General features: G+C 35.0%; 1 protein-coding gene across 1 annotated transcript in view; it reads left to right on the top strand.

Annotated features, from left to right (window-relative positions):
- Positions 1-439: 439 nt before the first annotated feature.
- Positions 440-15,382, top strand: part of Cdep (Chondrocyte-derived ezrin-like domain containing protein) — a 464,715-nt gene continuing 449,772 nt past the window's right edge. The window contains exon 1 of the mRNA XM_069846189.1: positions 440-786. The gene's annotated coding sequence lies outside the window, so the exon portion shown is untranslated. The remainder of the gene's footprint in view (positions 787-15,382) is intronic.

The following is a 15,382-nucleotide window of genomic DNA, read 5'->3' as shown; positions in this document are numbered from 1 at the left end:
AAGTTGGGCCTGTAAGCATTAATTATGTGACTTATCTTTTTAAACTATGAATAAGAAAGAATTGGAACAAGTCTAAAACATTTTCTAGAAAGAATTTATTCTGTTCATTTCATGTGACGGCAAGATACACGTTCACTTTATCATTCGGTGTGTAATTTTCCAACAATCAGTTTTTTTTTAGGTGCTAGATTGACTGTTTTAGCTGCTCTAAATCACACATTATAGTAGAATAGTTTCCTTCTGGGATTCCCCCTCCCCCCATTTCGGTACATATGATCGCAACCTTGGTCACATGGCTACAATGGTGTTTCGTGACAAAGGGTTCATCCGAAAAAACAGTGACGACATCTGTTGCCAAAATAAAGTGTTCGACAACATAGTTCGTGTTATCACTAATAGAAAGCGCTTACATCCAATGACTTTCATTGATTTCGGATGGTAGCCATGATAATTCTGTGGTTCTGTCACCATCGGTTTTTGTCTCATAAATGTTCTGGAAAATGACTTAAATTCTAAAGCCAGTGAATTGAAAAGTTCAATATATATAAATAATACACCGTTTTTTCTACATAATTTCCAGTTTTGAATACAAAAATACGACCGAACCTCTGTTTGATGTGTTGTGATTTAATGTTTTGACATCGAAGGGGGACGTTCAGTAAACAGAACAGCCTCCCTGACTGAAGTTTTCGTGTTATCGGGTGTGAAGAGTGAGCCGTGTTTGCAGTGGAATTTTTTGACATTTATGATGAAAATACGCTATTAGATGTTTTAACAGAAATGGGAGTAAGTAAATAATATATTTTTACATATTTTCCCTTACAAATTAGTGTAAAAAGTGCTCAGCGAACAAGTTTATTCTGCAAAATAAGCGTTCTCTACCTTGTGGGCGGTCTTTTGGGTTGTTAAATTTTGGGAAGTGTGAAGCAAGTTGTTTAAAATTAACGTTTTCAACAACACTGTACTTATTGTGCGTTTATATACTGTGCAACAACAGAGAGTAATAGGTATTTGTTAGTTTCAACTGTGCACTGACTAATACATTTTATAAGGTTAGATCATGGATATGATTTTTGTAGGTGTAACTAATTTTAAGATTGGAACTGTATTTTCGATAGTATAAACTCTTAAATTAACTTTAATATCTTGCAAATAATATATAATTGAGTGAATCAAAACCTTTATCAAATTTAGCTAACATAATTGTATCAATAATCTTAAACAAGGATCATGTTTTCACCTTTTCTTCCACGCTTCATTACTGAGCAATTTAGCACAGTTCTAGTAGGGCCTACTGTGAAATTGGCGTATGTATATGGTGCTGATTATAGTAATAATAACAACGGAATAGGTGATCTCTTATTGTTCTTTTCTTGTGTATTATAGTTAAGGATATGATACGAGTACAAAAAATAATTTTGTTATGAATGATTTGTTACATGGACGTGAATTATTTCTTCATAAAAAATCTTTTAATAATTTCCTCTACTTCGTGTAGGATATAACTTAATTATAGGGTTAAACTGTTATAGGCTATTATGTTACTTTGAACGAATTTATTACAAAATACAAAAAGTACGTTAACAAATACTGCAGTCTTTTTCGCATATATAATCACTTCACTTTATCTTACAGTTTGTTTGGAATATATTTCGATCTTTCGGCAAAACATTACACAGTCTAAAATAGTAGGTCGTTGGTAGTCTTATTTCTTGCAGTTACATTTCTAGAACACGTTTTTATGTTGAAGAATTTTATAAATTGTGTTAAATTAAATATAATTAAAGCATATTGTTTTAATTATAATATATGTAATTTCACTGTCTTTGCCGAACCTTACGTAAGCGTAGATAGGATTTAATCGGTAAGAAATTACCGTCATTTTCTAGAGATTCAGAGTATTTTCACATAGAACTGCAAGCTGTAAAGTTAACAGTGACACATTTTAGATACACTATACCTCTTTTGATTTCACATTCTACTTTTGTCGGGTTCGTATTTTTGTCCTTTCGGACATTCAGTCGCAAGTACATTAGACACTTAACGTGAAAGGACTTCAAGGCTTGAGGCCATGATGTTAGACCTTGGCCAGACAACATAGGACATTACATTGACAATTCAGTCATCGAATTACATGTATGATAATAATTGCATTTACGTAAGTGACATTGTTAATGATATTCCTGTGTTTTTTATATTGTGGCGATGAAAATCGTGAAACGGTTATAGTGATCAACGTTAATATACTTTAAGCCATTTTAACACAAATTTGGTCCGCGGTAAAATACAAATTTTTACTCCATTTGTATATTATTTTTTCGTCCAGGGAAAATACTTGTCTTTCACGAAAATACTCATCTTTTATTCACTGATTTATAGCATTACTGCGGATCAGTATATCTTATCCAAAACTGAATAGCTTCGGGGAATTTTTCGAAACAATTTCAGCATTCCTGATCTCGAAAAGTTTTTTTGTCGTTTCCTCCCTCCCCCCCAATCTATGTAAAGTCTTTTCTCGCGACCTATTGCGGAATTATGTTCTTATTTACGAATTTATCAGGAAATATGCACGTGGAACAGGCTATAATTTATAGGCATCCTCCTTAATATTTAAAGACTGCCACATAGACAGAGTACCTATACTAAATATGGGATATTAAAAAAAATAACGAGCGATAAAGAACAAAAAATGGAAATAGAGAAAGTCTGACTGACAATTTTTTGAAACACTAATAGGCTACCTGCATTACACAAAACCCATTTATTTTTAAGTCTATTCTAGATACAGTTCTTGAAGCTTATAGTTTGCGCTAATCTTAAAAAAAAAAAACACGTAAGAAAACTAAACAATTAAAAACCTCAACCGGGATTCGAACCCGGGCCACTTGGTTTCGCGGCCAGACGCGGTAGCCGTTACTCCACAGGTGTGGACTGCAAATTATTTCGGGACGCGGAACTCAGTGGTCGAAATCGGGACTGTCCCGGAAAAAATGGGACGGTTGACAAGTCTGTCGCACGACAATGTGGTGTCATTCCGTGCGTAAGACAAATTTTAAGTAAACTATGACAATTCTTAAATGTTCTTGAAATTCTTAAAAAAAAACCTTAAAATTACTTTTTAGGCAGGTTTAGGCACAAAAAGGAAGAAATAGGCACTGACCCCAATTTTAGGTAATTTTAGGCACTATAAAACTACTCCCAATGAGTATAATTTTCCATAAATTGCAAACATCTGTAATTATTTTATACATTTTCTTGAAGGAACTAAATAGGTATTTGCCTAAAACTCAGAGGTATAGTGATAACGTACAAAATTAACGCATTTACAGTGTGACTGAAATTTAATCAGTTAATTTTGTACGTTGTGACACAGATGGAGCGTTTTTCGAAGAATTGACAAAGGAATATGTTTTTCGGCTTCTCCCTCGCTTTGATATCTCACCACTCATACGTATCAGTACCCAATAGTTTACCATAAATGGGAGTCAAACTTCAGACACAAATTATTTTTTTCGGCTAAACCGTTATTCAAATATCTAAAATGACATTAGACTTTCTGGTCACTTAAGCTACAACCTAAAGATTCTGTTCTTAAAATTAATGCAGTTTTATCTCTTTCAATTCAATTCAATTTATTTGGCCATTAGACATACAGTTTTAGGCTTCGTCAGAATACATTGAAAAACATATAAATACATTTTAAAAACACTAATAAAAGAAACAGTAAAATTTAAATAATACAATGAAAACATGAAATAATTTGAAACTTTTAAATTGAAGAAAACTAACTAAATTGCAATTAAACTTATTTATTAAAATACAATTTCATACAAATTTGTGTTGAAAAACTCAGCAACAGAATAAAAAGGATTATTTAATAACCAATTGTAAAATCTAGTTTTGAAGTTATTGATTGGTAATTTATAATATTGACTTGGGAGCTCATTATATAATTTCATCCCCATAATTAAAAAGTTTGTGTTGCTCTTGTGTAATCTACAATATGGAATATTAATTTGTTCACTATTTATAATTTCATGATCATGTATATTGCCCACTAATGAGTAATTGTCGATATTTTGTCGAGTGTAAAGTACTAGATCATATATATATATATATACAAATTTATGATTGTTAAAATCCGTGATTGTCTGAAAAGTGGCCGACAATGTTCCAGATAGTTTACTTACTTACTTACAAATGGCTTTTAAGGAACCCGAAGGTTCATTGCCGCCCTCACATAAGCCCGCCAGCGGTCCCTATCCTGTGCAAGATTAATCCAGTCTCTATCATCATATCCCACCTCCCTCAAATCCATTTTAATATTATCCTCCCATCTACGTCTCGGCCTCCCTAAAGGTCTTTTTCCCTCCGGTCTCCAAACTAACACTCTATATGCATTTCTGGATTCGCCCATACGTGCTACATGCCCTGCCCATCTCAAACGTCTGGATTTAATGTTCCTAATTATGTCAGGTGAAGAATACAATGCGTGCAGTTCTGTGTTGTGTAACTTTCTCCATTCTCCTGTAACTTCATCCCGCTTAGCCCCAAATATTTTCCTAAGCACCTTATTCTCAAACACCCTGAACCTATGTTCCTCTCTCAGAGTGAGAGTCCAAGTCCAGATAGTTTACTTTCTGTATATATCACATTCGCAGTGGAGATTTTAAGGAATATAAAAATGAAGGCTTACGTTTTCTTAAACGTGTAGACCGACATGTAGACATATTACTGTATAATCACAGTCTAGTAGCCTATATACAGTCGCGAAGCTCAATACGTAGTAAATATGCAAACATTAGGTAGTTGCTCACCACTAGGATCGCTAATATCGCCTTATTACAGGCAATGCAAAATAGTACCGTCACAGTCTATTGTTTCTAGCACCTTCAAAACTCAAGCTTCGTGACTATATATAGAAGACTGTGGTATAATATAATGTAATTTCAAATACGTCTCTGGAGCAGCGTTGCCAACTCTGAGGCTTGGACTGGATCGCACAATTGGTTCCAAATTATCGTACTTTTGATTTGAGGATCGTACACATCATAGAAAATAGGGCTATTTTATTTTATCTAAACACCCTCAACAATGTTTTATTTAAACGATTTTTTTAATTCATGCAAGGAAATAATTGCTAAAAATTAAATATCAACGTATAAAATAATTTGTAAACACTTTGTTGTCTTCATACCTTGGGAGGATCCTCAGAAGGAAAAGAAATGCCAGAACCTACATCTACATCGCATACAGAACAAAATACTCTACAAAAGCATCTCAACACACAAACAGCACTAACAAATACAACAGCACTACAACCGCACATGCAAACTGAAATGCAACACCTGCAACAACTTCCACATAAGATAGACAGGCAGATCATTTCAAACACGTCACAAAGAACACATTATAACCATAACAAAACTGCAAAACACTTCCACGTATGCAGAACACATCACAAATGCAAACCATACCTATAGAGACATAAACACAGACATGGAAATTCTACACATTCAACAAAAAAAGCCAGAAGCTAAACACACTAGAACAATACGAAATATATAGACACACAAAAGTACATCCAAATGAAGTTCTCAACACACAACTCAATTTCAGAACACACACACTCTTTGACTCCACATTATACTATACAAACACACCCCTACAGGAAACGCAAACAAAAGGCGCCAAGACCAGTTCCAACCATGGCCAAGAGCAGGCTGAAACTAGTTAACCAGGTACTGTAACATTTAACACGCGAAAGGTATATAATACATATTCCAAAGTGATATAGTGTTAAAAGTTGTGTAAAGAAGATGTAGGTAATGTTTAAAATCCTCTCTTTTTGACATGTTTTACCCTCTTTGTCGACAGGATCGTATATTTTGCGTACGATCGTACGTGATACCAAATTATCGCATTTGTACGGTCCAGGTCGTACAGTTGGCAACACTGCTCTGGAAAATGGATATTCAGTAAAAACTTACACATAATTTATGGAAAAATTAGTCCGATGCAAAATTATCTAGTAGCATGAATCGAAAAATAATTTATTGTTTAATAATTATTTAACTTCTTGAATTGTTGGTAGGTACAATAAATGATCCATTTCATCAAGCGTGATTAAGTGATTAATTATTATAAATAACCACGCAAAACCATGCTTTTCACGCGAGTTTGTTCATACGTCTCATCTTCGTGGCTGCAATTAATTATTATAAATAACCACGCAAAACCATGCTTTTCACGCGACTTTGTTCATACGTCTCATCTTCGTGGCTGCAATAATCTACTGTATTTGTCTGGGCTCATGTAATATTTAACTTACCGTAATTAACAGTGACTGTCTCTTAACAATTACCACTAGGCAACATTGCTTAAGCGCGAATGGCTCGTATTCTTCTGGACATCTAAAAAGCTGCGATCTCCATGAATTAAGTCGCATGAAAAGGAGTATAGGATAGGTTCATGGCTCTTGTTTTCCACTTCCGGTTTTAGAAGTTCAGAATTGCTTCATCAACTCCTCTTCATACTACTATTTGTGACGTAAGCAGCATTAATACAAGAGCCATTGAATCGCGATCAAAGAGTTGAACTCATATACATAACAATATAAGAGACCGCACATAGCCTGCTATATGGGTAATATACTGTACCATTAGAAGAGGATATCGAGTTGCCTTCTCATTTGCTGTTGTAAGACTTACTCCAGGCGATATAGAGCATCATTAACGACGATGATATTATTATTATTATTATTATTATTATTATTATTATTATTATTATTATTCAGATTTCATTACAGTTGACACCGTTTCTCTGTTACCAGTTTCTATTTAATTCTATCCAAACGTCCTTTTGCATCCTAGCCTTCATTTCGTCTTCCATCTTATATCTCCAACATCATCTTGGTCGTCCTCTTTTTCTTGTTTCAAGTGATACCCATTCTAGAACCATCTAAACATCATTATTTTCATTCTTTCAGTTTGTGTTTTCTAAATTAGTTACCTTCCGATTTCCTCTTTTTTTTTTCTCGCTGTTATTTATACTCGCTTTAACATCTTTGGTCATATCGCGAGTTAATCTTCTGGGTGAAATCCGAAGGTCTGTGTACTATTGTTGAGACTGGTTCTATTGTTGTGAACTAGATGGCGACCGTATATTAATTAATTTAGAAATCTTCTCACTATTCGTGAGCTGCCACAAGGGACAAAGAGTACTTAACCATATAAATGTTTATAAGTTCAGTGAACTATTAATTTTGTTTTGACAATGAAACTCCTACAAGTACATAGCTGCAAATACATTTTGTGATTGGTGGAAATATACCTAGTTTTAGAGAGGCAAATGTTACAAAAAAGTAAAGAATGCTAATGAACTTGGTTTCATTTCGAATATAGGTAATGCTTCAGAAGAGCAATTGACCCTTTCATTGCAGCTAAAGTTACAATCGGAATAATAGATGTAGGTATTCCAAGCCTCTTAAACACATCTTTCATGAAGAGAGTAGCGGTATCTCTTGCTCCAACCAGAAGTCCGATTACTTCAATCTCTTCTAGCTGGTACTTTTGGAGGTAATATGGAATGGTAGGATTGTAGATATTCGTTTTTTCTTTATCCACTTCTGCTGGCTGTTCCTCATTCGTTTCGAAACGCACAGTGGGATCAATTATGAATCCAGATCTTGTTGATTCCTTGAAAGCTATTATATCTATGCGCCGTGTACTGCCAGTGACGGAGAGACCATGTACTTCTTCAAAGGTGTTGTAATCGGCATCTTTAAGGGCAGTGGCTATAATTGATCGTACTTGGTGGTGTCTAGCGTTTCGCAGAGCTTCGCCGTGCGGACAGGACCCCAGGACGTGTACAAGAGTTTCAACCTCGTTGTGGCAATGCCTACAACGGCTGCCCTGAGATCTTCCCGGCACAGCACGTATTGCAGCAACATTTCCAACCATTTTAATGCCATCGCTTACTGATTTGTTATGAATATGATTTCAGTGATGAATGAGGCCGTTAATATTCAGAGATATTGTGGCCCGAATTTCCTGACTTTGCCTTACGGTTGAGGGAAAACCCTGAAAAACCTCAACCAGGAAATTCAACCCGACCGGAAATCGAACCCGGGCCCTCTGCGTAAGAGACCACCAAATTAGATTTTTAATTAATCGACCTGGAGTATTATATGGTCAGTGCTCCGAGATCTGTGGGGCAAACCATAGATTTATACCAATCGTGATTGAAAGCAGCATGCTGATCCCTACACCACAGAGGTGGTCTCATTTATTATTTTATCTAATCTTGATATTCTAACAGTTTCTCTCTAGACAATCCATCTTTGTAGCAAGTAGCTTATTCCCGATTCTATAATTTATTATACGAGGGAAGATCGGAAGTAACGCACAACCAATTTTTTTTTACGGAATACTATTTTGATTAGGACGTTCAAAGTTGGCAGATAGTTAATTTGAATCTTGGGTTACGGACAGCAATGGCTCGATCAGGTGTCATCCTGGCGGAACGAGCGGTAACTATTGAGTAAAGATGGCGCGTGTGCTATCATCGTCTAGTTGTGAAGAACAGCTAATTGTAGTCCGTTTTTGTGGGGAAAAAACGAAAAGGTTCGAGTGAAATCCCAGAGAAATGTTGGAAGTGTTTGGTGCTGATTGTCTGGACCCCAGCAACATCTCCAGGTGGTGCAGTTTTTTCGAAGAGGCCGCCGACGAAGCACGTTGCGGCCGACTAGTGACCGCTGCAACACCATCCAATGTCAGAGGCGTTGAGGCGACAGTCAACCACCCTACAGTCCAGATCTCGCACCGTCTGACTTTCACCTCTTCGGACCAATGAAGGAATTCCTAGGGGGCCAACGCTTCGGTTCGGATGAAGAAGTGAAATCAGTCGTGCGCAGGTGGCTATACGCCCAGAAAACAGAGTTTTATGGACGAGATGCACTGAATCTGGTGCCATGATAGAAATGTGTCGAGAGACTTGGTTCCAATGCCGAAAAATAAGTAAAACCTGTAGCTTTCTTGTGCATTATTTCGTTTTGTTTACCTATTAAGCAGTTATTGTGTGTGACTTTTCGATCCTCCCTTGTACTTAAGCACAATTAACATAAAATACTTCCAAAGATATTAAACATATGACTTTATTATTAGGCTGTGTAATAGAACTGAATTCATTAGTTTGCTGTTAACCTTAATATAGTTAATATGGAAAATTTAACGAATTAATTAACTTGCCTATATCGTAGAAGGAACTACAATATGATAAACATCCGAATGATGGCGTTACTACACTTATCCACTATCAGTTGTGTTGCTATACGTATATTAATTCGATTCAATACACTATTCCCATTAGTACTCGTAGTTATTCTGTTAATCATATTGAGATAAGTAAGTTAAAGTGCCACATTTTTTATTAAAAAACTTTTCGTACTTGCAATGTAATGTGCGGACATTTTTGACTTCATATAGGCCTATTACGTCATCCAACTTTCTGGTCGGGAAAACAGCGACTCTTCCTTGGATTCTACCGTCCAGGCTTATCATGAAGGTCTTTGTTACATGTAATCAAATTAATTGAACGTGTATACAAACATAAATACGTTTTGTGATACGGTACCTTTTACATCAATACATGGGATTAAATTTATTATTTCGAACACTGTCTACAGATTTATTCCCATAAGGATGGTGGACTGGAATAAAATGAAAACATTGAAAGTAATGTCATTTAAATTATTTATCAAGACTATTACACTTTTACTATGTCATACTATTTTTGATCAATTAAACTGTACGAAAGGACGTCTTTCAACCAATCATGGCAGCTTATCGCACAGTTGTATCGTTTCCCTAGCATTTGTTTAATTTTATCGCTTCCCTAGCATTTGTTTGTTTTTATCACTACCCTACCATTTGTTTCTATGTTTGCCAACATTTCAAACTGTAAATTCTTTACGGTACTATAAAGCATGCTTTGCGATCGTAATTTGTTTCTCACATAGATGGTCGACTGAAAATGGCGGCTCCGTTCAAACATTTTGGTGAAAGTAACATTAATGAAATAGAATTTTATTAAGTTAATTAATATCTATTTTATATTATTAGAGTACTTTATTTCTTCTAATCTTGACATACTTTCTCCTATTTTTATCACCTTCATACCATTTGTTTCTTTGTTTGCCAACATTTCAAACTGCAAATTCTTTACGGTACTATAAAACATGCTTTGCGATCGTCATTTGTTTACAGCATAGACAGTCCGTTCAAACGTTTTGGTGAAGGTAACATTAGTGTAATAGAATTCCAGTAATATTTTATTGTATTGGAGTACTTCGTTACTTCTAATCTTTATATACTTTCTTCTAATCGTGTAATAGTCAATTAAATCCCACCCGAGGTTTAATTTTCTCAACAGTAATCTCACTAGACGTTTTGATTTATCTAGAGAAAATCAAAACTCCAGTGGGATTTAATTTACTATTACACGATTAGAAGAAAGTATATAAAGATTAGAAGTAACGAAGTACTCCAATACAATAAAATATTAATTGACTTACAAAAATACAACTGTCTTCAAATGTATTATTGCACCATCTCAACATTACAAATATTACGCTAGATGCATGCTAGATGGCAGTAGTGAGCAATGCCTTCTCGTCGAGAAGTTCTCGATCTATAGCCTACACGATGGCAATGTTACTAGTCAAGAAGGCTTTGTTGATTCAGTGTCATTTTTATTATTAAAACAGTTGCATTCCACTTCAATTATCCGAATCCCAGTAATCAACGTCACTTGACAGATGATTTTCAATAAATCTTAATATTAAACAATCTCTGATACGTGACTATCCATAATATCATATAGCAGAAGCTATAACATAACCTAACTAATATACTGTACACAAGTGTTAGAAACGTTTTAATTAACGACGATGACATAAAAAAAATAAACATGAATAATTTTAAAAGGAATAATTATTGAATGTACAATTTTCAAATTTCAATGTGGTTGGTAGTTCAATTGATGTTATATTGGACGTGTGCGTAATAGAAGTGGAACTCGTTGATTTAGGCCTACATGGTGTATTCAACTTATTCAGGATTTCCGAATGGTGCTCTTCATTTATTTGTAAATCGGATTTCAGACGATGCATAGGTATGATCAGTGATTTTTATTAATTCTTGTTCTTGAATGCCAATGCGAGTCATATTTGAAACTGCTGTGCATCGACTGGAGTGGTTTGTAATTTTATATATATATATATATATATATTTTGACGTCCAGACCAGCGCAGTTTCAAATGTTGGCAAACAAAAAAAAACAAATGCTAGGGACGCGATAAAATTGTGCGATAAGCAGCCATGGTTGGTTGAAATACGTCCTTTCGTACCGTTTTATTGGTCAAAAGTAGTATGACGTAGTAAGAGTGTAATAGTCTAGATAAATCAAAACCTCTTGTGAGATTATTGTTGATAAAAAAGACTTTATAAACTATGTGGGATTCACTTTTAAACTATCACGAATGAAGAGAAATTAACATTTAAAAAGTGTTGTTATTGAAATGAAACAAATAAAATCTCTCAGTGTTTAACAAAAGTTGATATTTTCTTAACTAGTGTAGATATTTTTTCTAAAGTATGTTACATTGTGAAAGGAAGCGTCACGTTGCGGTCCACGATCCTCGATCCGAGGATGAAGAGATCCTGTATCCCGTGGTCTTTGGTACACAGCAACGAACATTAGTCTACTTGGAATCCCACGATTTGAAAATTGTAGCCAATATATTTGTCTTGTCACGTTCAGATATTATTTTGCTGTTCCGTACGTTAAATGAATATCGGCTAATTCAACATCAGTGAATCCTTCCATTACGTCAAATGTTGGTGAAGGAGCTTCTAATTTTGCGCGCTTAAGTTTACATTAGTAACTTATGTTTACGTTTTTTGTGAATGGGGCTTTAGCGCAAAATTAGCACGACGTGGAGCATTCAGGCCCCATTCACAATGAAAATTAAACGTAAACACACTAACGTAAACTTAAGCGCACAAAATTAGCTAGATCGAAAGACGTGCATATAGTCTAAACTGACAGGCGTTTCATGGTACGATCATTCATAAAACATCAGACCGTAAAATACGTGATACATTTATGAAAAACTATTAGAACAAGAAACATAGTAAATAAGGCATTGTTTTACATATTAAAATATTTGAGCTATTCCATCTCAAATCGACCGAAATATAGAAAAAATTGACCTTACAATTTCTAAATACAATAACACTTTTTTTGTACGTAGAGAACTGTGATACAATGCTTTGTGCAAAGTTTGAGGCATCAGAACTTCATAGTGTTTAAATTAAAAATATTTAAATTTATCGTATTTTCATAAAATTAGCAACTTTAAACTGTTGTAGCTCCGAAACCCTTTCACCCAATGATCAAAATTATGGTTTATTTTGACATATACCTAAACAGATTTTCTTACTTTTTATGGAAATGGAGAAATTGAGATTTTTCCTTATTAAGACGCCTTTGGCTAGGAAAAAATATTTTTAAAATATATAGTTAGATTCCGCATTGAAAGTACAAATAAACACATATTTTTTACTGATGGTATGTTGATAAGAAAGTATTGAAGATATCAAATAAAGAAAATAAATAGTACGCGCGTCAACTAAACAGCTGACTGTGAAGCGGGAGTTAGCCGAGGTAAGCAAGGCCAGGAGACATAAACACGTGATGTGTCGTCTAGCAGTTATGGCTGTGCTAGCTTTATCACAGGTTTTCATAAACACAGGAGTAAAATGACGCCAACGCTCGCTTATCTTCAGCTCTCGGTCAGTGCGTGCGGTACTGTGCCGTTCAAGTCTAAGCGTGTGAAAATAATCTATTTAATACCCTCGAAACTTATTGCCGTGCCACTAAGCAAACAATGCCGAATCCCTCTTAATAATGCAATTTTTTTCTCAATATTTTTTTACATTTTTACAAATTGGCAAAAAGCCTGAAAGTAAGTAAAATCAGATTATCTGTCTCTCTGTGTACAATAAAAATAAGGATTACTTCTTAACATAACCTGCCAAATGTCAGCTTCAAAATAAGTTCTCGTTCGATGTTCTGCAGTAAATGGTTCCAGAGTTCTGAGTGTTGAAAGAGGCTTGTTTTTATAAAATACTCTAAATTTGTCGCTCAATAATAGGAAAACCGTTTGACTTTCGATAGTATATTTTTGAAAATGCACTCTCCTCAGCACCTTGCATAAGTAGGGAAAAAATTAGAGTATAAAAATAGTGCGAGTTTTTTTACTGATCGATTTCATAGGAATAGCCCATTTGCACGTACCCCTAACACCCTGTATAGTCCGTTTCCCAGTAATATAATACAATGAAATTGGATAAAGCCGACCTCTCTTGAGATTAGATTCAAGAATATTGCCAGTCTCATCTGAAAGCTTTGAATCGATCATTGTACCGTGTGCTTTATCGTTGGTAATAGATCTCGGACATGTGTGGATGTGCGGTTTCGTGTCACATTCAGACGTCTGTCTGAATTGAATTTCTATTCAGATTATCCTGTGCTCCGGATGAGCGTGTGATGGCTTAACACAAGTTCTACCAAGATAACTTTGTTGGCGTGGACGGTTAGAGTAAGACAATGTCTTGATGTTCAGGCAAGATTAATATCTGAATGTAATTAAGCGTACCTACACTTCAAGGAACGTCACGTTTGTGATGGGAAATATTTTCGGAAGGAAGAATAATAGAACATGTTTTCATTTTCAGTTATTTTGGTTGTATAATTGCATATATGAAAGTTTGTGATGTTGGTAATACATGGCATACAGCAGCCGCGGCGAAAATGCGACTCACGAGCACATTGTGGCTCGCAGTGCATTTCCCTTGCTTCCTACCTACAACCCCCACCCTCTCACTCACTGGAGTCAAACTCCGTTCCATTTGTATTTGTCTCTGACCTGCAATGTCTCTCTCGAAACCATGTACCTCTACAAAAACGAAAGTTTCAAGTAGGATGGGAGGATGCATTTTTTTTGCTGACAATATGATGAGAATATTAAATGTATGATTTGTTCACAAGTATTACTAGGAAAACGGTTGTATAACATACAACGGCATTGTAAATTACTACATGTTACTAATGATACATTAAAAGGTTAAGTGTTATTATTATTATTATTATTATTATTATTATTATTATTATTATTATTATTATTATTATCATCATCATCATCATCATCATCATCAACATCTCTGTACGTCGATCCTTTTTCAGCAGATGTACGAATAATGCGGTTAGATCTTCAATTTAAACTCACAGATTTACAATGTGATGTCAAATGAAAGCTAGATGTAAGGACTTGACAAATGTTGAACTTTCAAATCTTTGGCAAAAAATAAATATTTGAAGCTTCGTTCTTTTGCTTGCTCTGTTGAAGCCATGTTCGCTACAACTTACGTTTGTGAAAAATTATTTTCAACAATGAAAATAGTAAAAATCAAATTTAGAGCACGACTGACAGACAAATACCTTCGTGATCAACTACTACTGATTTTGAAACTCTGCCGCAGAGACATTCTGAAGACAATTAATACTGTAGGTTGTGATAATGTGTCCTATGTTTCATTGTTCATTTCTTTCTTCGTTACACGTACTAAACATTAGTTTGTAGCCTTGTACTGTATATCATTTTATTTAAGTGCTTGGCGTAAGGAAAATGAAAATCCGTTAATAAGTCAGACAGTTGCTTCACTTCCCCTACGGGTGTCCGCCTCCCTCCATAGGTGCTATGCACGTTGCAGGTTACACAGTGGCTCGGCGCACGGCTGGCATACAGGCAAGTAACGGGTACAATTTATTTATTTATTATTTTGCTAATAATTGTAACATAAAATATAATATATACAGAAAAACTTTAGCTCGCCCCTGAAAGATGGATACCGCTGAAAAGTAGGTAGAGGCATCGGAATTTAGATCCTCACTAACTCACATGTAATAGTTGTGACAGGTTCTACATTGGACAGACAGGCAGATCATTCCAAACACGCTACAAAGAACACATTAAAGCATTAACCAGAGGACACAATACATCTACATATGTCGAACACATAACTATATTTGTTTTTTTTTTGTTTTTTTGTTTGTTTTTTTTTTTTTTTTTTGAAAGATGGGACATGACAGTTAAGCGGCCGAGCTTGGAACTACAGTGCTATGTTGCCAATATAGACTACCATACTGCCAGCTGATGGAAGCTAGGAATTGATGTTAAGATTACTGACGTTAAAACATTCATTGACAATTGACGCGAATGTAAGAAAAAATACAAAAATCGACAGAGAATCAAACACGA

The sequence above is a fragment of the Periplaneta americana genome, chromosome 14 (assembly GCF_040183065.1).
Source record: "Periplaneta americana isolate PAMFEO1 chromosome 14, P.americana_PAMFEO1_priV1, whole genome shotgun sequence".
NCBI lineage: Eukaryota > Metazoa > Arthropoda > Insecta > Blattodea > Blattidae > Periplaneta > Periplaneta americana.
The sequence above is the reverse complement of the archived record's forward strand: the minus strand, read 5'-3'. Positions and strand labels throughout refer to the sequence as shown.